At 39.0% G+C, this 24,889-nt stretch overlaps 1 long non-coding RNA gene across 7 annotated transcripts in view; it reads right to left on the bottom strand.

Annotated features, from left to right (window-relative positions):
- LOC110742019 overlaps window positions 1-24,889 on the bottom strand; it is a 93,678-nt gene that overhangs the window by 43,780 nt on the left and 25,009 nt on the right. For 5 of the 7 annotated variants that reach the window (XR_002519184.2, XR_002519185.2, XR_004179822.1 and 2 more), the window contains exons 3-6: window positions 16,486-16,615; window positions 14,660-14,779; window positions 6,477-6,554; window positions 3,351-3,465 (exon numbers count right to left, since the gene is read on the bottom strand). This is a non-coding gene — a long non-coding RNA (uncharacterized LOC110742019). The remainder of the gene's footprint in view (window positions 1-3,350; window positions 3,466-6,476; window positions 6,555-14,659; window positions 14,780-16,485; window positions 16,616-24,889) is intronic. The other 2 variants (XR_002519187.2, XR_002519188.2) reach the window with 2 other exon arrangements.

The raw sequence follows: 24,889 nt of genomic DNA, 5'->3' as shown, positions 1-24,889 counted from the left end.
TTGCTTTTTATAGCCCGATGTAAATAGGATATGTAAAGTTACAGGGAACAAGGTAATTCTCTCGGTTACAGCATTACAATTGGTTAACATTATACATTTAGCATTCCTTATCGGAGATCTCCCAGGTGATGTTTTTTCTGAAGTTTGAAAGAAATATGGAGGAATGTGTTTGTGCTGGGCTCAGGAAGTTGGGAGATATATGGGGGATGTGCCTCATTCCTTTCAGTGCAGACTTCTTGGGTATGAAAGGAACATTCTGCCTAGAGCTATGATCAGATGACTGAAGTTTTCTACAAATGAAAGAGCTGGAGTTTAAGGCATTTAGAAGCTTGGAATAAACAGACTAATTGGAGAAATGAAATATCCATTAGTCTAAATGAATATTTCTATAAAGCTGCATGTTAGACATTGATAAAAAGAAATGATTAAATGCAGAATTAACCAAGATTAATTATTTTAATCAAGAGATTAATCATGATTATATCTTTACATTGGTTTGCTCTGCTGATGTTTGCTCAGCAATCTGGGGGAAAATCTGTTCATTTATCACCTTCGTGTTTGAAAATCAGCCCATAATTTATACAGTCGCCCATCCATCCTCACTAACCTCTTTGTAAACAGAAGCTCCTGAACAGATAAATAGCATTTGAGAAGAACATGTATGGGACCAAGGACACAGCGCTTCATGCCACGGACCCAGATTCAAAGCTGAGGAATTAAAAAGCAATTATTGGGATATTGGGGCTCAGAAGCCCATACCCCAAAATACTGCATTTCAACATGCTGAACTGAAGAAGCCTCAAGTTCTTCCAACCTACCCCATACTCAGCATCTCTCTCAAATAAACTGAAGTTGCTTTATCTGCTTAGGATCAAGACCCATCAAGGAGAACAATAGGTTTCTCCTTTTCTGTTTCTCGCTATTACAGGATAAAAGACCAAAAATATAACCACACACAAACAGACCGTTTCAAGATAATGACTATCTCCAAGGATCATTTGAATTCCAAAAAGAATCATTTACAAGTTAATTATTGTTCCCCAAGATCCAATCATTCTCCCTGGTAATCATTTACTGCCCCTCAATAGAATTCCTCTTCTCCCCTCCCTCACAACCTGTTTCACTGGGATCCAAGCTCCCATTTTTTCTAAAATCTCAAGACGCTGTATATGCTTCCGGGCCTTACTGTTGGGTTGGGTCTTTATTCTGAAGGCCCCCACCATATATATGTTTAATAAATTTATATGTCTTTTCTCCTACTAATCTACCTGCCTCATGTCAGTGATTTTCAGTGAAACTCCAGGGTCCATGGATGATGGTCCCTAGAGGGAAATTGCAGCTGCTCCTCCTCTTAGATCAGTTGCCTAATCTGGTGGTTTTTACAGTTGAATTCCCCAAGATCCTTAGAGGGCAGGCTTATAGAACTGATGGTAGGTGCCCGCTGAGAATATAGGTGGTTCTCTTGTGTAGATGATTACCCAAGAAGGCTCCGCAGCTGATAGGAGGGAGCAGGCAAGGACTCGGGCTCTCGGAAATCAAAGCAGTGCAGTGCCAAATGAGAGAGTGAAACATGGGGAGTTGGGGAAAGGTAAAAAAGATTTAGATGATGTAGGTTTGCCCTTCTTGGTCCTTTTACACATAGTTCTGCATCTCCAGCTTTTAACAGCTAAATTTGCTGATAAGGATCGAAATCTAGTCCTCTCCGAGGCTCCCTCTTCTCAGTAAAAGGTACCGCCATGCACCCACTGTTGTTTATGCCGGAAAATCAGAGTAATTTTTAACATGTCTCTCTTTATTACTTCCTCAACCAACAAATACACACCCATACACAAAGAAATACATATGTGCATATATTCATGTATATGTCACACACAAAGTCTTGAGGGTCTTCACTCCCCCGCCCCGGACTGGTTTGTCAACCCCTTCTCCCACTCTTTTTCCTCTTGATGTTAATTATTACTTTGTTGTGGAATGATTAATCTATAACATTTATATATTGATTAAGTATACTATTATGTATGGCTTGCAATATTGACTGACTTGTGGAGTGGCTTGAGCCTGTGTGCCCCCAGCTCTGACTACCAAGTGAGTGAGTAGTACTGATAAATGCCTCCTTGGGAATTCCATGTAGCTCATGGCATTTGTGAATAAAATAGCATTGATAAAATTCTGACATTGTAGGAAGACACAAACACGCGTGGATCTGGTTACTTATAACCTTGCATTGCTCATTAGGCATCTATAAATAAAAACAATTTTATTCTTTCCTTCCAAGCTGGATGCCTTTTATTTCTATTTCTTGCCTAATTGCACTGGCTTATAAGCTCTACTACAATGTTAAAAAAAAAGTGATGAGTGGATATCTTTGCCCTTTAAATAACACATGCGTCAATGAGAAAGTTAAAAGGGAATGACAAATTATTTTGAAATTAATTCAAATGAAAATTCAACATAAACATTTGTGAGATGCTGTTCTCAGTAAAGCATTCAGCCTTTTACCATTAGGTACCACCTTAGCTGTAGGGTTTTACAGATGCCATTTATCAGGTTGAGAAAATTTTATTCTGTTCTTAGTTGACTGAGAATTTTTATCAGGAATGTATATTGGATTTTGTCCAATATCTTTTCTGCATTTATTGGCATGATCACATATTTTTTTTCTCTTTAGTTTGTTAATATGGTGAATCACAATTGACTGCCCTTTGAAAGTTAAACCAAACTTGCAATCTTGGAATAATCACCCAGGATATGTAATGATTATTATGCATTATTTTAAAATGTTGGATTCAATATGCTAAAATTTTGTTTAAAATATTTGTGTCTGTGTTTATGAGGAAAATTGACCTGCAGTTTTCTACTTTTGTAATGTCTTTGGTTTTGGTGTCAGAGCAATGCTTGCTTTATAGAATGAGTTAGAAAGTATTTCTTCATATTTAATTTTCTAGAAAAGTTTGTATAGAATTAATAATATTTCTTTTTGAAATGTTTGGTAAAATTTACCTGTGAAACCATCTGTGCTTGAATTTTTTTGAGTGGGATTGTTTTTAACCAGAAATTCAATGTCCTTGAAAGGCATAATGTTAATTCAGGTTAACTATTTCTTCCTTGATGTTATTTGGTTGTATCTTTCAAGCAATTTATTCATTTTGTCTAAGTTGTCAAATGTATTGGCATTAAGTTATTCATAATACTTAATTAGTATTCTTTAATATTTGTAGAATCTCTGATGATGGCATCTCTCAGTTTAGGTATTGACTAATTATTTTTCAATTGTTTTCCTAGCTAGAGGTAAATCAACTGTATAGATCTTCTCAAAAGAAAACAAAAAAGCTGGGCATGGTGGCACGTACCTGTGTTCCCAGCTACTCAGGCAGCTTTGGTGGGACGATTGCTTGAGCACAGGAAGGCAGGATGCCGTAAGTCATGGTCATGCCTCTGCACACCAGCCTGGGTGACAGAGTGAGACTGTCTCAAAACAAACAAAAAACCAGCTTTTAGTTTTATTGATTTACTCTATTGTTGCTCTGTTTTCTTTTGCATTGTTTCTGCTCTGTTTTTTATTATATCCTTTTTCCTTTGCATTTAATTGGCTCTTCTTTTTCTTATTCCTCCAAATAGAAGTTGAAGTCATTGATTTGAGACCTTTCTACTTTCTAACATAAGCATTTACTGCCATAAATTTGGTACTAAATTCTGTCATAGTGGCATTTCATAAATTTTTATATTTTGAATTTTTATTTTTATTCATTTCAAAACTTTGTAATTTAACATCTAACTTCCTCTTTGATATATGTGTTATTTTCAAGTAAGCTATTTAGTTTTCAAATATTTTGGGATTTTCCAGGGACCTTTTAGTTATTGATTTCTAATTTATTTCCATTGCAGTGACAGTATGTACTTTGTGTGATTTGAGTTCCTTTAAGTTTATTGAGATTTATTTCATTACCTAGAATATGATCTATCATGGGAATGTTCCATGTGGCATTAAAAAGAATACGTACTCTGCTGTTGTTGGGTGCAGTATTCCATAAATGTCAATTAGGTCAAGTTTGCTGATAGTATTGTTCAAATCTTCTATGATTTTCTAAATTTTTCTCCAATTGTTCTATTGGTTGCTAATAGAAGGGTATTAATTTTTTTATTATAACCATCGCTTTTTCCAATTATACTTGCAGTGCTATTGGTTTTTGCTTCATGCATTTTGAAACTTTATTATTAGGTTTATAAAAGGTTGAGATTCTTATATTCTTTTTATAAATTGATACTTTTATCATTAGAAAGTAGCCATCTTTATCACTGGTAACATTATTTATTTGCTCTAAAATCTAGTTTGTTTGACATTAATATAACCATGCCAACTTTCTTTGGATTAGCATTTGCATGGTGTATGTTTTCCACCCTTTTATTTTAACCTATTTCATCTTTTTTTTTTTTTCTTTTTTCTTTTGAGATGGAATCTCGCTTTGTCATCCAGGCTGGAATGCAATGGCGTGATCTCAGCTCACTGCCTCCCGGGTTCAAGCAATTCTTTCTCCTGCCTCAGCCTCCTGAGTAGCTGGGATTACAAGCATATGCCACCACGACCAGCTAACTTTTGTATTTTAGTAGAGACGGGGTTTTGCCATGTTGCCCAGGCTGGTCTCAAGACACCTAACCTCAAGTGATCCAACTGCCTCGGCCTCCCAAAGTGCTGGGATTACAGACGTGAGCCACCATACCTGGCCAACCTATTGTATCTTTTATTTGAAGTATATTTCTTGCAGGCAGATGTATTAGGCTGTTCTTGCATTGCTATAAAGAAATAGCTGAGACTGGGTAATTTATAAAGAAAAGAAGTTTAATTGGTTCGTGGTTCTGCAGGATGATCAGGAAGTATGGCACCAGCACCTGCTTCTAGGGAGGCCTCTGGAAGCTTACAATCATGGTGGAAGTCCAAAGGGGAGCTTGCTTGTAACATGGTGAGAGCAGGAACAAGAAGGAGAGGTGGGGGAGCCACAGACTTTCAAACAGCCAGATCTTGGAAGAACTCACTCACTATCATAAGGATAGCACCAAGGGGATGGTGCTAAACCACTCATGAGAAATTCATCCCCATGATCCAATCACCTTCTACTAGAGGCCCCACATCTAACACTGGGGATTACAACTCAACATGAGATTTGGGTGGGGACACGTATACAAACTATATCAGCAGAATATAATTGGGTCTTGCTTTTTAAATGTAATCTGACACACTTCTGACTTATAACTTTGTTATTTATACCATTAACATTTAATATTATTTAGATTGTTATGCTTAAAATTATCGTATTGTTATTTTCCTATTTAATCCTTCTCCTCTTTGTTTCATTTTACATCTTTCTTCCTTCCTTTTATTAATAACTAATTGGATTTTATTATTCATTTTTATCTCCTTTGTTGGCTTAACTGTAACTTTGTTATTTTATAGGTTGTTTTAGCATGATCAAATTATGCCTTTAAATGGCATTATTCTGTGAGTGGCAGAGTTTGATTTGCACACATTATTCTCTGTTTCTAAATCTTACTTTTATTCTCTACTTTTTGGAACCTCTCAATGATAAGTTATATAGTTGATTTCCGTACAAAGTTCTATAAGAGAGAGTAAAGAAGGAAAGGGTACTCCTGTTGCAGAGGTGGGTCTGAGGCCTCAGCCTTGGAGAATTTACTCTGGTCTAGAAGAAAATAAATGATACATTTTGGAGCTCAGCTCTTCAAATTTCAGTTACCATTTTTCAAAAACTAACTTTTTTGATTAATGATTTATTTCCCCTTAAGTAATATAATATAAATAGTACTTGCTACGCAATATTGGATAACACAAAAGTTAACAGGAAAACAGGAGCGAATTCTGGTGACTATTGTCCTTCTAGACTTTCTGCCTGCAAAGACATTTATATGCAAATATAATACCTAACGTTTAGTAAGCACTTCCTATATGCTAGACATTTTGTATAGCAATTAATATGGATAATTTCATCCTCACAAATTTATAAAGTAGGTGCTATTACTATCTACATCTTACAGATGAGAAAACTGATACTCATAAATGTTCTAATTTATGTTCATGAGACTAATAAACGTTCACAAGATCTTCTAACTATTATGTCTAACTTTGATATTCAAACCCAGACAACTGAGCCAAAGTTGTCACACTTAATGACTAAGCTAAATTCCCTAACATAGGTACATATTTTTATAAAAATGAAATAATTTTCTCTATGTGTATGAATAATTTTTCCATGTCGTGTTTACACTTTTACACTCACAATTCTTGGCTTTAGATTCTGATAAGCAGTAAAATTGGCACATTAAAATTTCTGAATTTTCTTCTTCTCTCCTTTCCTCATTATTCTTTCCTGTCCATCCACTCCAGTCTCTTGGACAGATATTAGTGGACTAACTCTCCATAACCAGGCTATATACAAGGTTTAAGAATTCAGAGCAGCTTTTCCTACCCCACAGTCAGAATAACCATTTCTGAGGAGTCCTGAGATGACTGGGGATCTGTTCTTCCATGTTCATATGAAACAGTCCTAGGGGAAGAGTATAGAGGCTTCCGTCATCAAGTAAAATTTGTACTGACTTATGTGAATTTATAATTAATTTATTTTTCAGAACCAATAGCTTGGTATATAGGCTAGGTTCATGGTATTGTGAGTAATGGCCAACACTGACATCTGCTGTTAAGCAGTAAAATTGCAGCTCAGCTCTGTTAGCCATTGCAAGTGAAGGAATTCCTGACAGAATTCTGTACTTCTAATGTTAAGGCAGCCCCTGAGCTTCTAAGAGCAACGAAAGCTAGATAAATTATCTCCAGCAAGAGCTTTTGCTTGTCTTACATAGCTCTTGACTTAAAATGTGTATGATGGATTCCATTCACAGTTGTGCTCTTGAAAGCCTGAAGTCCCTCATTTTTTCTCTGAGTTCATCTGTATTTGCAAAATGCTCTTATCCTCTACCCACCTTCTCACTTTCAAATCTGCATCTGATAGCTAAAAACTTAGATTAAGGATTTCCATACTGAAGTTCAGGCTCAATAATTAAACAAATGGCAGGCAATACATTTATTGGCAAAGGGGAAAATATAAAAACCAGCATTTCTGAGAGCTGACTATACACAAGTCTTATGCTCAGTGTTTTCACCTCAATACTCATGACCATCCTTCATAACTAACAATTATCACTCAATTATTTGACAGACAAAAATTTTTCACCTTTAATTTCAAGTCTTAGGTTCATGGAGCTTACATAATTTTCTTACAGGCCAAGAGGTAGTACATTAAGGAGATAAGATTTGAAAGCAGGTCTTCATTACAAAGCTTAGTATGCCATTCTGTACAAAGTTATATTTTATAATATGTATCCACCTAGATAACCTTATCTGATAATCATACAATCTTATCAGATAAGCACTTCTAGCTTCATTTTACAGATGAGGAAAACAAGGCTTGCATAGAGTCAGACAGCGCAAGAGATGCCAAATCAGGATGTGACCTCAAATATTCTGATCTTATCATGAGCTGCCTTTGCTCAGTGCCTAAACATGTGAGATCTGGTGTCAGACTGTTTGGGTTCCCCTGTGTGCTTTGCCAGTTTCTAAACGGGTGAACTTAGTTAAGTTGCTTAATCATAGTATGACTCATTTTTTCCCCGTCAATAAAGTAGATATAATTATAGTACTTTCCTTGTAAAATTGTTGTCAGGATCAAGTGAGATTATATATATATAAAGCACATATGGCAGGTAATACGTAAGATGTTGTTATTATGATCAAGAATGAATATATCCTGTCCTTATTATGAGGTTTCTAGTGAAGACAATAAAGACACTTGTTAGAAAATTTCAGCATAAAGCCATCTATTTTCTGGAGTAGATCCCCTTCATTTTTTCCTCTCTCTAATAGGCCTAAGTTGGGAGTTGCAGAAGCTGATGTTAGGGTCTGGTTGCCATAGGCAACTGTCTCCTCCCTACCATCATGACAGAATCAGCTGTGTGAATGTCCAAAGCTTTCCTATTGTTTCTGGCAACTGGAAGCAGGCTCCAAGGGTATGGGCATCATCATACTGGTTTGTCTTTAAGCATTTCTATTTCAGGTTACTGGGCCTGCTTCCCAGGTGAAGGAGTGAGACCGAAAAGAATGTAAGTTCTACTAGGTGGGTTGGGTTGCAATGCTTTCCAGAGTTTCCCTACCAAGCAGGAAGAGTGTCAGAGCCAGAGTTGGGCAATGGGGTCCGGAAGCACTTGTAGAGCTGGGAAAACACTTCAGCAATCATTTTTCTGACCCTTTGCTTCCTCATTGTTACAAGGCTGAGCAGGGTGAGTGAAAGAAATGATGTATGTGAAATGCTAAAACTGAGTGCCCCTTGTGGGACTGTAATGCAAGGACAGGACTTCTGGATTGAGGATTGAAACGCCTCAATTTTCATGTAACCACAAATGTTCTGTGTGTTTTTGTGTGAGTTATTTGTCTTCACTGGCTGACAGTTTCTTCATCTTTATAACCAATAGTTTGGATTTTATGAATTCCTAATGTTTCTTCCAGCTTAATCTGTATAAATAATTCATCCATTTGTCCTTCGCATTTGTATTAAGTACCTACCTACCTACCACCCAGGAACTGATGATACCAAAATGAATAAGACTGACTTCAAGAAACTCAAGTGCTAGAATGGATATACTCCATGAATTATGTGAGCAAGTGAAGGGAAGTAAATTGTTTCTAGGGAAGTTGCAATGGTCCCAATTTGCAAATGGGATATTTGAAATAAGCCTGGAAAAACTAGTATAGGTTTGCCAAATGGAGAAGAAATAGTTACAAATGACATGATTATTATTTCACTCCACATTCTGCACAGCTTAGTCTGTGTTACGTTGGATCCACCCAGAATAGGAAAGTCCCTATTCTCTGAGGGACACGTCTAAATCTCATTTCCAAATAAGATCAAATTTTGCCTCTTAAGTTCCACTCTAAAGTGGTGGCAGTCACCACATGGATTTACTGTCCTGATCCTGGGTCATTTCTCTAATATAGAGCAAAGCTCGAGCCAATATCTTAGGGAAAGGTGTACAGATCTGAGCACACAGAGCAAACAAGGAATAAGCATGCTCTCAATTCTCAGCCATTGTTCTGCTATATAAGTTTTGGACTCCTCTGGGAAATCAAAGAGCTAAGCTTGGGGAAAAGCCACATTGGTAGGACTGTGGGGGATTGTGACTCCAAGACAGCAGAGCTGTTGAAGCTCCCACCAGGCTGGAGATGAACTAATATGCTGAAAGTCATCTCTGCCTGCTGAGAGTGGTGCTAGTGAAATTGAGGAGGGAGGGGAAGTGGGGATTGCTGCTGAAGACTGCAGCCATCCCTAGGGTACACAACAATTATTCAAAAAAATGTTCACAAAATTTCTTATTTGCCTAGCCCCCTGTATTTCTCCCTATCGTTATCACTGCAACTTTTCCTTAGGGACTTATGCTCCTTTTTTCATTCAGTTCCTGTAGTTCATGTGCAGCTGAGCCATGTATGGTCTGGGGTTTTTCACGTGACTCCAGTCTGGCCAGTTGGAAGTCATATCCTGCTTGCCACGGTGATCAGTTCTGGATTGTGCTTGTATCCCAGTGAAAGAAAATCCAGAGCTCTTTTTGGAGTAACTGGGAGAGGGGCACTCTCTTCTAGTGACAAGGACAGGAAGACAGAATGCAAACCTGACGGCGCTAGCAGCCATCATGATGCCAGGAAGTAAGGATCTGCCTGTGAGTTCAACATTCAAAATACAAAACTGACACCAAGACAACAAAACTTAGAAAAATAAATAAGACTGATGATACTGTTTTAGCACCCAGATGCTGCTCTGCCTGAAACTGTATCTAATCTTGGACTTCCCTATTGTGTCAGCCAATAAAGCTCCCTTTTTGTTTAAACCAGCTCAAAGTTAGTTTTATGTCAATGAAAATTATTTTCTGGCTGGTCATGGTGGCTCACACCTGTAATCCTAGCACTTTGGAAGGCTGAGCCCGGTAGATTGCTTGAGCCCAGGAGTTCAATAACAGCCTGGCCAACATGCTGAAACCCCATCTCTACAAAAAAATACAAACAAATTAGCTAGGTGTGGTGGCATGTACCTGTGGTCCCAGCTACTCGGGAGGCTGAGGTGGAAGATCACCTGAGCCCAGAGAGGTCAAGGCTGCAGTGAGCTGTGATTGCACCACTGCACTCCAGCCTGGGCAACTAGACCCTGTCTCAAAAAAAAAAAAAAAAAAAGAAGAAGAAGAGAAAATAAAATAAAATTATTTTTTGGCATTATTTTCCGGGACCATCCTTCTGTAATCTGAAGGCATCTTCCCAGTCTAATACTCCAGGTTCTCAAATCTCAAGGCATTGTCCCAGTCTAATAGTCCAGCTTCTCAACCCTGACAGACACTTTTCCTCTTTAGGGCTCCCAAATCATATTCCAACCTGTAGCTCCAGAGTTCTCTTGTCTGTAGCATTCTCCTCCCACGACTTTTTGCTGCCTCTTTTTAAAAATAACTCCCATCTGCTCATCGGCCTCCTGCTCATTCTTCTGTTTCCATGTCGTGAGCTTCTCTGGTTTCTATCTCTGGCTCTGGGTAAGCTTTAGAGATACATTTCTCAGAATCATTTCTCCTGCTGTGCTTGCCCTCTGTCTAATTTTCAGCTCTCCAAATTACACACATCTCTCTCTTTGGCTCAACAGATGACCCATCAAAAATTCCTCACTGCGTTTCTGGATTCACTCATTTGAAACTTTTTACAATGCCATAGATCCCTGGAGATAACTTATTGACACCCTAAAGATGGAGTACAGGTGAGTAGAGGTGGCATATAATCAGAGAAAACCTAACCTATGCAAATACTCAGGAGGGATGTCCCATTGTATGGGTTTAAGCTGGGAGGCAACTTGAGCCAAGTCAGTTCAGTTAATAGGGTTTGGTTAATTTCTAACTATAATAAAGCCAATAATAATAATAATTTCTAACTATAATAAAGCCAAAATGTGTCATGAGTGATGCTAAGCACTTCTGCAGGTTTGCAATTATTTCTCACAACAACTTAGGAAGTAATGACAGTTACCTTTGTCCTGAAGATGAGAAAATTGAGGCATGGAGAAGTTGAGAAACCTGCTCAAGATCACATAGCAAATGGTGGTTATACTAGTCATCTATGCAGTTCACAACCAAATATGCCTGAGTTTCCACTTTCTAGACACAATAAATATTCTCTCTCTTTTTTTTTTTTTTTTGAAAGCCAATGCACTGTATGACATGCTTTGGCCAAAGAAATGTGAGTAGAGGTGGCATATGTCACCACGCGGTGAAAGCTCTAAAGGCCAGTGCTCCATTCATGATGTTCAGACGTCTCCCTCTGCAGATACTCCAGCTGATGGCGATGTCATCAGCCTGGTGACGGTGACAGCATGGAACTCCCCACTAATGGGTGTATTAAAAACATCAAAAATACAATTGTATTGTTTTAAGGCTCTAAAATGTGTAGTGTTTTCGATTATTGACCCATAATGTAAACAATTGAATTGATATATTAGTAGAGTCATGGTTAAAAAAATCAGATAATATGGCTTCAAAGTCTACAATTTTAGCAATTCTATTTTTCTCTGTAAAAAGACATGGAAAAGTAAGAAACCCAGAAATGACTGGGCAGCAACCAGAAGCAATTGAGACACAGCACTGCTGTAAGCTCCAGGACATCTAGTCAACCTCGCGGTAGTAAAAAGATCCAGGACATAGAGTCAATCTCCCAGCAGTAAAACCTTGGTTGCTGTGAGCACAGTTCTGAATACTGGCCTCCATTGCTGTCTACATCAGTGGCCTGCCATTTTGGTAAAGGAGTGACTTTGTTTCCAGCTTGTCCTCTGCTTCCGTCTTTATACTGTGGTTCCGCTTAGTCATGGCACCTGCCTTCCCTTGGCACCTGTCTCCCAAGAGCATCTCCTTGCTCACTCTACTCATGGATTTTCCTTTCCACCCTCTATTTACCTCATTGCTTTGCTTCTTTGCAGGTGGTGGCTTCTATAAACCACCCACTCACTCTAACTTACATTTTAATGTCCCTAAGAATGAATGTATTTTTGGTTCAGAAAATTCTGGGCCACTTTGTAGACTGCATGGAAAATAGATGGCATTTTCATCTCTGTGGAACAGATTAGGAGGTCAGGTGGTTATCTCTGTTCCAGTCAGCTACCATGAGGATTGGGTCACCTGCTAAGAGGCCAAGAGGTCCATACAAGAAGTTCTTCAAAAAAAAAGTCTGTAGGCCAGGCACGATGGTTCACACCTGTAATCCCAGCACTTTGGGAGGCCGAAGTGGGCAGATCGCCTGAGCTCAGGAATTAGAGACCATACTGGCCCACATGGTGAAATCCTGACTCTACCAAAAAGACAAAAATTAGCCACTCGTGGTGGTGCACATCTGTAGTTCCAGCTACACGGGAGGCTGAGGCAGGAGAATTGCTTGAACCCAAGAGGTGGAGGTTGCAGTGAGTCAAGATGGCACCTCTGCACTCCAGCCTGGATGACAGAGCCAGACTCCATAAAAAAAAAAAAAAAAAAAAAAAAGAAAAAAAAGAAAAGAAAAGAAAAAGAAAAGAGAGTGAGATGATAGAAATTATGAGACTTGCCATAATGGAGTCATGCTCTCACACCACAATAATCATCGACACAGAGGACTTCCGTGACTTCTGTGGGTTTTTTATCCACTATGCACCAAGTAGCAGACACCAGCTGGGTGTCACCTAATTCGGTGCCAACACTATCTACCCAGAGATTGTGTTAAATCCCACAGGTTGAGTGCTCAGTGCCTGCGACTGCCCTCCCTTAACACCAGTGGCAAGTTCAGGCCTCCAGAACTTCTTACACACCGGCTTTAAGTTGGGGCTCCTATGCCCCCCTCTTTGGGTTTAATTAATTTTCTGGAGCAGCTCCCAGAACTCAGGGAAACACTTATATTTACTGGCTTGTTATAAAAGACATTGCAAAAGACACAGATGATGATGTACGTAGGATGGGGTATAGGGGAAGGGATGCAGAACTTCCATTCCCTTGCTCAGCACATCACCCTCCAGGAGCTTCCACATGTTGGGCTATCCAGGAGCTCTTTGAACCCAGTTATCTTAGTTTTTTTAAGGAGGCTTCATGATCTGACCATTCCTTCTCCCTGGGTATAGGGTGGGACCCTCTCTGGAGAAGGTTGTAAGACCCTCAATGAGAAAGGGGTGGGGGAAGCATGGAGTCCTGCCTTGGGGCAGGTGAAAAGAAGTCAGGAGAAAGTCAGAGTCCTGTCTCTGAGGCTTGACACACCCAACATTATAACAGATGACTGTTAACGAGGGCCATGGGGGTTACGATCCAGGAACCATGGAGGAAACTAATAGTCATCGTAACACCACAGGGGGTATAACCAGAAAGCATTTTGTTAGGCTTGTCCAGAGCATCTACCTTGCATTCACAAGTGGCCTTCTTTTTCTTCCTTAGCACCTTTTCACACATTGTACATTCTTCCCTCACCAACAAAGTCTGGCTGACTCATCTATGCCTATGCCATCCCCTCCCCATAGTCAATGGACTTCTACACTGTAGATTCAGCCCCACCCAGGGATCTGATTGCTCTGAACACAAGCCTCAGTCTATAGAGTAGAGCTTCTGGTTTCCAAACAGGTTCTTGAAACAAATCTGGTCTATATGTTTTCTAAAATTAAAATCTCATTGCATAAATTCTACATGAATGTCTTCTCCTTGTAAGAGTAGAGATAATTTTAAAGTTCTTTTTGACCAAGAAACTTTAGAATTATCTCTACTCTTTTAATTTAATCTCAGCCTATCTCCTTCTTCCAGTGATAACTATATTACCATTTCTTCAATCTCTTTCTCTTTCTCTCCCTTACTCCTCATGATTATAGTGTAGAATTACTATATGTGTGTTTTATATAAATGGTATCATACTGCATATATCATTTCTATAATTTGCTTATTTTTATGCAACAACAAGCCATCAATATATTTTCAGGTAATTATATATTATAGTTCTACTTCATTTCCTTAAACCTTAGCTTATTTTTCATAGTGTAACATCACAGTTTATTTATCCGATTTCTCATTAATGAACATATAAATTATTTATTTTATTTTTTTGAGACGATATCTCTCCTGTCACTCATGCTGAAGTGCGGTGGTATGATCATAGCTCACTTTAGCCTTGAACTCCTGGGCTCAAGCAATCCTCCCACCTGTCTCCCAAGTAGCTAGGATGACAGGTATGCACCACCATTCCTGGTTAATTTTTTAAATTTTTAGTAGAAATTGGTTCTTCTATGTTGCCCAGGCTGGTCTCAAACTACTGGCCTCAAACGATCCTCCCACTTTGGTCTCCCAAAGTGCTGGGATTACAGGCATGAGCTACCATACCCAGCAATTGTTCCATTTTTTTAAAGTTATGAACAATGCTGCAACGAATATCCCTTTTTATGCTTTCTTGTGTGTTTCTCAAGATCTAACAATAAAAATGGAATTCCTTGGTAATCTAGGAACATACACCTTTAATTCCAGGCGATATTGCCAAACCGAAGCTCCCTTTGGTACCCTAGTTTAAATATATTACTCTTTGCCTTCTTACCTGGATCTGAAAGTATGTCCAGGAGACATATGTAGCATGCCAGTTCAAGTAGCAGCAAACCAGCATTCACTCCAGGCACTGTGCTAAGAATTTCATACATCTTAGTGATGCTACAGAATCCTGTAAGTTAGACATTATAACCACATTACAGATGAGGGATTTTAGGTTCACAGAAGTTAAGACAGTTCCCAAAATTCACATAACCATTAGGCAGTGGGTTCAGGATTTGAATCTAGGTCTCTCAGATTACAAAGTCCATGTCCTTAGTAATACTACATGGATTTACCTCTGTTGAATTTCTAGGACTGTGGCTTTGCCTGGATCTCCCAAGAAAGAAATAGTTTCAGTGCCCAATCTCCAGCCTTGAAACAAGACTTACGTTAGAACGATGGTTGACCCTCATGCTGCCAAGTGGCAGAGAGGTGTATTATGAGAGGTGCAGAGAGAGGCATCAAGTTATCTCAGCAGGTGGCGCACAGAACTTGCAACCCACCTTATCTATGCAGTGGCCTGCACAACAGCGAGAGCGCCCCTCTGACGGAATAGACAGAATGTGTTTTTGCTCGTGTGAAAGTCATCCACTGTTGGTGTCCACGGAAAATATAAAAAGTGGAACATTAGTCTACTAGATTGATTCTCTTGGACACCTGTCTGAGAATCTTGCCTCTAATTTGGATTGCTCCACTTTCTGAGCAGCCATTGACCCCCTCCAAGTCTGTTCAGTCCCAGTGTAGAAGAAGCCACTCATATTTGCACTTACACATGCCCGCCCGCCATGCTTGCAGCCCCAGCCCTATGCCCTGCTCTTGCTCAAGTTGCTCCCTGTGCTTGCAATGCCCATCACCACTTATCTCCACAAATGTCCACAAACAGACCAACTCAGATGTCAAATTATCCACCGAACATTCCCTGATTCCTCCTTCTGAGACTTATCTCTTCATCCTCTAAACTCTCACAGTTTCCCCATCTTCCCCTGATCTATCATTCCCTATAAGGTATCTCAGTTATCTTTGCTTGAAACAAGTCAGCATATGAGCTAAAACTGAGAAGGCGGGGAGGTTGCAGTCATGAGCTGCAAAACCTTAGGCAAGGTACTTAACCTCTCTGTGCTATAGTTTTCTCATTGAATCCTTTGTTTATCCTCAGTCAACATGAATTCACCACATATTCATTGAGAGCCTGAACTGCACCAATCCCAGTGTTTATCCTTGGAGAAAGAAAGGTGAACAAAATGATAAGTTACTCTGTTTTCATGAAGCTTACATTTTAATCACGGGAAATAGGCATCAATCAAAATACATCATAACAAATTTGTAGAGTTATTCCTGTGATGGGTACTTGAAAGAGAGATATATAGGGTATGCTATGGGAATTTGGTCTAAACAGGGTGTTCTGCCAGGGAAATTGAATTGAAATCTGAAATATAAGCAAGAGTTAAGTAGAGAAAAAGGAGAAAGAAGCCCAGTGATGGCACAGTGAAAAGCATGTGCAAAGGCCCTGGGGGTGGCAGGCAGTATCTTTATTAGAAAAAGCTCAAGGAAGGCCATTGTGGCTGCAGTGCAGAATTGAGAGAGGGTGTGCTCTAAGATGAGGCAGAAGAGATAGTCAAACACATTCAGAGCTTCCTCCAGGAAGCTCTCCTGGATTGATACAATGAAAATAAGAGGAGTCCTTGAGTCTCTGCTTTGGGACAGGTATTTGGGTCTAACCCCTTTGTTTTACATGGGTTAGAAGAAACAATATGTCTGTGAATTCCTACGTGGTTAAAATCATGTTATTCTTATGCTTATCTCGGGATATCATGCTTATTAGACATTAAAACATACCTGCTGTTGGTTCACACCTCTCCCTCAGTCACCTAGAGTTTCATTTTGCTATTAGTTTGTGCATTTACTTTGATTTGTTCACAATGAAGGCTCATGAATTTGAATTCTACTCATTCAAGAAGTTGTGATACTAAAAGAAAAATTGAGTTGACATTAGGAAGCACATAAGAAAGCTTCAAGCCACGTTAGAAGTATTCGGTTAGATACAAACAATTACGAGGCTAATTATAAATCATTCCTACCTATTCATTAAAGCAGGTCCAAGATGGTAGTTAAAAGTAATAAAGCTGCATCTCTTTGCAAACAGTCCATAACTCAGGATGTTGCTAATTCAAATTAGCCACCCCCTCAATCAAGGAGATTACTGAAGTGTGTTGGCTTGCTCGTTTTAAAATTAAATGGAACATCTTTCTTTTCTTGTTATATAAGTGCACCTACAATGTAATAAATTTAGAAAAGTCGGAACAGGACTGCGAGCATAGTGATGTGTTTTTTCATTCTCTTTAAATACAGCCTGATAAATTAATAGATGGGTGGAGACATAGACGGATGAATAGGTAGATTGTTGGATTGGTCATAAATAAATTTCTAAATAGATATGCAGATTGATTTTCTAAAAATCGAGATCATAGCGTGTCAGAGATTGTCCATTTTAACCAACTACCCATGCTTTCCTGTATTTCTCTGCCTTCTTTAAAGTTAATTGGGCTATAAGACTCGGTCTGGTCAAAGAGATGGGATAGAATTAATACACACCATTTCCAGTCCTGGCAACACAAGTCCCTCCAGGATGAACCGCACCCTACCTCTGCCCTTCTGTCTTATGTTAAAAGTCACTTTGAGATCATCATGGCGGATGGGAGGCAGGACTAGATTGCAGCTCTAGACAGAGCAGCATGTGCGGGCTTGCATTGTCTCCAAGGTCAAATCAGTAACTCCAAGAGGACCCATAGACCCTCTAACGGAAGCAGACTGCTCCTGCAGGACCTGGGAGACCCCTCAAAACTGTGAGTGTCCCAACCACGGAACTGGGAAAGGGAGGCCCTCCTCTCCCAAACACACACGCCCACTGGAGAAGCTGAAGGTCTGTTTGCGGGAGAAGTTTTTGACTTTACGGGGAGCTGAGTGAATTTGGAGAGCTGAGCGAAATACAGGGTTAGAGGAAGCAGCAGAAAAGCTCTGGGAGCTCGCTGGGTCCCCAAGCAGCCCATCCCTGCCTGGCACCACAGGGATTCAATGGAAGAGGAGCAGGGGGTGAAATTACCCAGGGAGTGAAATTACCCAGGGAGAAGGAAATCTCTAGCTGAGCTTTATAACAGTTTGAACCAGGCAAGAAGCCTCCTGGCCAGAACTCAGGGGAGGGCGCAAATCCAGTGTGCAGACTCCACCGGCAGGGAAAGAACCAAGCCCTCTTCTTTCACAGCTGGGAGGCGGGTAGCCTGGGGCAGGTTTTCAAATGCATATTGCTCTCCGCAGACTCAGGGCTATAGGGGTGGTACTGTGGGAGTGAGACTGGCCCTTCGGTTTGCGTGGGAGCTGGGTGAGGCCTTTGACTGCTCGCTTTCCCCCACTTCTCTGACAACCTGAATGACTCAGCAGGAGCCATAATCCTCCTAAGTACACAACTCCAGTGACCTGGGAATCTCATCCCCATCCCCCACAATAGCCACAGCAAGACCTGTACAAGGAGAGTTTGAGCTCAGATATGCCCAGCCCCACCCCCACCTGAGGGTCCTTCCCTACCCACCCTGGTAGTCTAAGATAAAGGGCATATAATCTTGGGAGCTTTAGGGCCCCGCCCACCACTGACCCCTCTATACTACCACAGCTGATGCTCTCTGGAAAGTGCCACCTCCTGGCTGGAGGCCAACCAGCACAAAAGTAGAGCATTAAACCACCAAAGCTAAGAACTCTCTCATGGAGTCCATTGCATCCCGGCCCCCCCACTCGACCCCACCACCTCCACTGGAAAAGGCACTGGTCTCCATGGCTGGGAGTCCCATAGACGGTTCACGTCACAGGACTCTGTGCAGACAACCCCCAGTATCAGCCCAAAACTGGGTAGACTCACCACATGGCTAGACCCAGAAGAGACAACAATCACTGCATTCAGACTCACAGGAAGCCACATCCGTAGGAAAAGTGGGAGAGTACTTCATTAAAGGAATGACACGTAGGACAAAATAATCTGAACAACAGCCTTCAGCCCTAGACCTTCCCTCCGACAGAGTCTACCCAAATGAAAAGGAACCACAAAAGCAACTCTGGTAATACGACAAAACAAGGCTCTTCAACACCCCCAGAAAATCACATTAGCTCACCAGCAATGGATCCAGACCAAGAAGAAATCCCTGATTTACCTGAAAAAGAACTCAGGAGGTTAGTTATTAAGCTAATCAAAGAGGAACCAGAGAAAAGCAAGTCTAATGCAAGGAAACTTCAAAAAACGACACAAGAAGGAAGGGAAAAATATTCAAGGAAATAGATAGCTTAAAGAAAAAACAATAAAAAATTCAGGAAACATTGGACACACTTTTAGAAATGTGAAATGCTCTGGAAAGTCTCAGCAATAGAATTGAACAATGGAAGAAAGAAATTCGAGCTTGAAGACAAGGTCTTCAAATTAGCCCAATCCAACAAAGACAAAGAAAAAAGAATAAGAAAATATGAATAAAGCCTCAAAGAAGTCTGGGATTATGTTAAATAACCAAACTTAAGAATAATTGGTGTTCCAGCCAGGCGCGGTGGCTCACACCTGTAATCCCAGCACTTTGGGAGGCCAAGGCAGGTGAATCACCCGAGGTCGGGAGTTTGAGACCAGCCTGACCAACATGGAGAAACTCTGTCTCTACTAAAAATACAAAATTAGCTGGATGTGGTGGCGCATGCCTATAATTCCAGCTACTTGAGAGACTGAGGCAGGAGAATCGCTTGAACCTGGGAGGTGGAGGTTGCAGTGAGCCAAGATTGTGCCACTGCACTTCAGCCTGGGTGACAAGAGGGAAGCTCTGTCTCAAAAAGAAAAAAAAAATCGGTGTTCCTGAAGAAGAGAATTCTAAAAGCTTGGAAAACATATTTGGTGGAATAATCAAGGAAAACTTCCCCAGCCTTGCTAGAGACCTAGACATCCACATACAAGAAGCACAAAGAACATCTTGCAAAAATAGCTTTGCCTGGCCACATTGTCATCAGGTTACCCAAAGTTAAGAGGAAGCAAAGAATCTTAAGAGCTGTGAGACAGAAGCACCTGGTAACCTGTAAAGGAAAACCTCTCAGATTAACAGCAGATTTCTCAACAGAAACCCTGCACGTTAGAAGGGATTGGGGCCCTATCTTCAGTCTCCTCAAACAAAACAATCATCAGCCAAGAATTTTGTATCCAGTGAAACTAAGCATCTTATATGAAGAAAAAAATACAGTCATTTTCAGACAAACAAATGCTGAGAGAATTCTCCATTACCAAGCCATCACTACAAGAACTGCTAAATGGAGCTCTAAATCTTGAAACAAATCCTGGAAACACATCAAAACAGAGCCTCTTTAAAGCATAAATCACACAGGACCTATAAAACAAAAATACAAGTTAAAAAGCAAAAACAAAGAACAAAAAACCAAAGTACACAGGCAACAAAAAGCATGATGAATGTGGCAGTACTTCACATTTAAATATTAACATTAAGTGTAAATGGCCTAAATGTTCCACTTAAAAGATACAGAACCGCAGAATGGATAAGAACTCACCAACCAACCGTCTGCTGCCTTCAGGAGACTCACCTAACATATTAAGGACTCACATAAAGTAAAGGGGTGGAAAAAAGGCATTTCATGCAAATGAACCCCAAAAGTGAACAGGGGTAGCTGTTCTTACATCAGACAAAACAAACGTTAAAGCAATAGCTGTTAAAAGAGATAAAGAGGGACATTATGTAATGGTAAAAGGCCTTGTTCAACAGGAAAATATCACAATCCTAAACATATGTGCACCTAACACTGGAGCTCCCAAATTTATAAAACGATTACTAACAGATCAAGCAATGAGATAGATAACAGCACAATAATAGTGGGCAACTTCAATACTCCACTGGCAGTACTAGACAGGTCATCAAGACAGAAAGTCAACAAAGAAACAGTGGAATTATACTATACCTGGGAACAAATGGACTTAACAGGTATATACAGAACATTTCATCCAACAACTGCAGAATACACATTCTATTCAACTACACCTGGAACTTTCTCCAAGATAGACCATATGATAGGCCATAAACTGAGCCTCAATAAATTTAGGAAAATTGAAATTATATCAAGCATTCTCTCAGATCACAGTGAAATAAAACTGGAAATCAACTTCAAAAGGAACCTTCAAAATGATGCAAATAAATGGAAATTAAATAACCTGCTCCCGAATGAGAATTGGGTCAAAAACACAATCAGGATGAGAATTTAAACATTTTTCAAACTGAATGACACAACCTATCAAAACTTCTGGGATACAGCAAAGGCAGTGCTAAGAGGAAAGTTCATAGCCCTAAATGCCTACATCAAAAAGACTGAAAGAGCACAAACTGACCCTCTAAGGTCATACCTCAAGGACCTAGAGAAACAAGAAAAAAATCAAACCCAAACCCAGCAGAGGAAAGGAAATAACCAAGATCAGAGCAGAACTAAATGAAATGGAAACCAAAAACATACAAAAGAGAAACAAAATGAAAAGCTGATTATTTGAAAAGATAAAATCAATAGACCATTGGCAAGGTTAACCAAGAAAAGAAGAGAAAAAATCCAAATAACCTCGTAAGAAATGAAACAGGAGATATTACAACTGACACCACTGAAATACAAAAGATTATTCAAGGCTACTATGAACACTTTTATGCACGTAAACTAGAAAACCTTGAAGAGATGGATAAACTCCTGAAACAATACAACCCTCCTAGCTTAAATCAGGAAGAATAAAATACCCTGAACAGACCAATAATAAGCAGTAAGATTGAAAAGGTAATTTAAAATTACCAGCAAAAGGAAGTCCAGGACGAGACAGATTCACAACATAATTCTACCAGACATTCAAAGAAGAATTTGTACCAATCCTTCTGACACTATTCCACAAAATAGAGAAAGAAGGAACCCTCCCTAATTCATCCTATGAAGCCAGCATCACCCTAATACCAAAACCAGGAAAGAAACTACAGACCAGAAAAGAAAACTACAGACTGATATCCTTGATGAACATAGATGCTAAAATCCTTAACAAAATACTAGCTAACTGAATCCAACAACATACTAAAAAGATAATCCACTGTGATAAAGTGGGTTTCATACCAGGGATACAGGAATGGTTAACATACAGAAGTCAATAAATGTGATACACAACATAAACAGAATTAAAAACAAAAATCACATGATCATCTCAATAGATGCAGAAAAAGCATTAGACAAAATTCAGTATCCCTTTATGATTAAAATTCTCAGCAAAATCGGCATACAAGGGACATATCTTAATGTAATAAAAGCCATCTATGATAAACCCATAGCCCACGTAATACTGAATGTGGAAAAGTTGAAAGCATTCCTTTGAGAACTGGAACAAGACAAGGATGCCGACTCCCACCACTCCTCTAGTACTGGAGGTCCTAGCCAGTGCAATCAGACAAGAAAAACAAATAAAAGGCATCCAAATTGGTAAAGAGGAAGTCAAACTGTCACTGTTTGCTTATGATGTGATCGCTTACCTTGAAAACCCTAAGTACTCATCCAGAAAGCTCCTAGAACTGATACACTTCTACACTGCTGGTGGGAATGTACACTACTACAGCTGCTATGGAGTTAAAACATACTACTTAATCACTTAACCACAAAAGAAGACAGTAAGAGAGAAAAAAAGAAGAAAGGATCTACAAAACAACCAGGAAACAAGTTACAAAATGATAGTAGCAAACCCTTACCTATCAATAATAACCTGGTTGTTGTAAAAATTAAAGAAAGAGGAAAGAAACACAAAAGTTGGCTTGCCAGTTAAGACAGGTTTATTTTAGAGAAAACAAGCCTGATTGGGGCATTTGGCGAAGGTAGGTTAGAGGCACAATTTTTTTCTGAAAGACTAAGAGTTTTTAAGGATTTAGGGTGGGAGAGTTTATTAGAAACTTGGACTGCTTTTGTGTTTTTTTGTTATGCTTATTTGGGAGGGAGAGTTTTGTGTTTGTTTTTATACATTTTTCTGCAGCTGCAGGCATACCCCCCTAGTCCGCTTTTAGCTTTCCTATTTTAGTGCACCTGAAGGGAAATGAATGTGCTTATTAAGGCCCACTGTCTTACTGGGGCCCATTGTATGAGGGTAAAGTTTGGCAGTTACTCAAGAGACGTTCCCTCAACCTCCCTCTATGCCTGAGCTGTTTTATCTATGTTTCACTGCCTGCTTTTTCTGGCTGCTTGTGGTTAGAAAATAAGTGATTTTTTTTTGAAATGCATGAGGCTAGAAAAGGAGTTGGAACTTAAAGTGGCAGTGTTTGTCCAAGATGACAGTGCTCCTGCTCTGTCAGATATAAATGGATTACATTCACCAACTAAAAGGCACAGAGTGGCTAAGTGAATTTAAAAAAAAACAAGATCCAACTGTATGCTGTCTAAAAGAAACTCACTTCATCTATAATAACACACACAGACTAAAAGTGAACAAATAGAAAAATATATTTCATGCAAATGGAAACAAAAAAGAGCAGAAATAGCTGTACTTATATCAGATTAAATAGATTTTAAGTCAAGAATGGTTAAAAAAAAAAAAGACAAAGAATGTCATTATGTAATGATAAAGGGGCCAATACAGCAAGAGAATATATCAATTGTAAATATATATGCACTAAACACCAGGAACCCAAATGTGTAAGGCAAATATTAATAGATCTAAAGGCAGATATTAACTGTATTTCCTACTATTACAATAACAATAGGAAACTTCAACATCCTACTTTCAACAATGAGCTGATCATCCAGACAGAAAAGAAAACATCAGAGTTAAGCTGCACTGTAGCAAAAATGGATCTAACAAAAATTTATAGAACATTCCATCTAAAAACTGCAGAATGCACATTATCTTAACAGCAATGGAACATTCTCCAGGATAAACCTACCATATGTTAGGTCATAAAACAAGCCTCAACAAGTTTTTAAAAATAGAAATCATAAGTATATTTCCTCACTACAATGGAATAACCCAGAAACTAATAATAAGGAATGTTGGAAATTATTAATTCATGGAAATTAAACAAAAACAAATGGGCCAATGATGAAATTAAACATGAAATAAAAAATTCCTTGAGACAAATGAAAATAGAAATGTGACATACCAAACCTATGGGATACAATAAAAGCAGCTCTAAGAAGTAAGTTTATAGCAAAAATGCCTACATCAAAAAAGTAGAATGATCACAACAAGGAAACAACTTAATACCTCAAGGAACTAGAAAAGTAAGAACAAATCAAACCACAAATTAGTAGAAGGAAAGCAATAACAAAGCAGAAATACACAAAATAAAGATTTTAAAAAATCAATGCAAAGGGTCAACAAAACAGAGTTGGGTTTTTAAAAAGATAAAATAGACAAACCTTTAGCTAGACTTATGAAGACAAAAGAGAGAAGACTCAAATAAATACAATCAAATATAAAAGGAGACATAAGAAATTCAAAGGATCACAAAAGAATATTTTAAACAACTATACACCACAAAATTAGAAAATCTAGAAGAAATGTATACATTTCTGGATATACACAACCTATTAATATTGAATCATGAAGAAATAGAAAACTGAATAGATCACTAATGAGTAATGAGGTGAAGCAGTAATAAAGGCTCTCCCATCAAAGAAGAGCCCAGGACTTGATGACTTCATGGATGCACCCTATTAAACATTTTTTTACAAAAACTTATATCAATTATTCTCTAACTCTTCCAAAAAACTGAAGAGAAAGGAATACTACCAAATTCATTTTATGAGTCCCACATTACCTTGATTCCAAAATCAGATGAAAACACAACAACAATAAAAGAAAACGACAGGCCAATATCCCCTAGGTGCAAAAATCCCCAACAAAATACTGGCACACTGAATTCAATAACACATTTACAAAATCATTCACCATAATCAAGTGGGATTCATCCCAGGTATGCAATGGTAGTTCAATATATGCAAATCAATAAATATGTACATCACATTAACAGAATCAAAGACAAAAACATATGATCATATCAACAGATTCAGAAAAAGCATTTGGTAAAATTCAATATCCCTTTATAATAAAAAGCAGGACACAAGTTGGGTGTAGAAGAAACGAACTTCAACACAATAAAGGCCAATATGACACACAGTTAACATAATACTGAATGGGGAAAGATAGAAAGCTTTTTCA

Source organism: Papio anubis, chromosome 18, assembly GCF_008728515.1.
Source record: "Papio anubis isolate 15944 chromosome 18, Panubis1.0, whole genome shotgun sequence".
Taxonomy (NCBI): Eukaryota; Metazoa; Chordata; class Mammalia; order Primates; family Cercopithecidae; genus Papio; species Papio anubis.
Note: the sequence above shows the minus strand (reverse complement) of the source record. Positions and strands in the feature narration are given on the sequence as shown.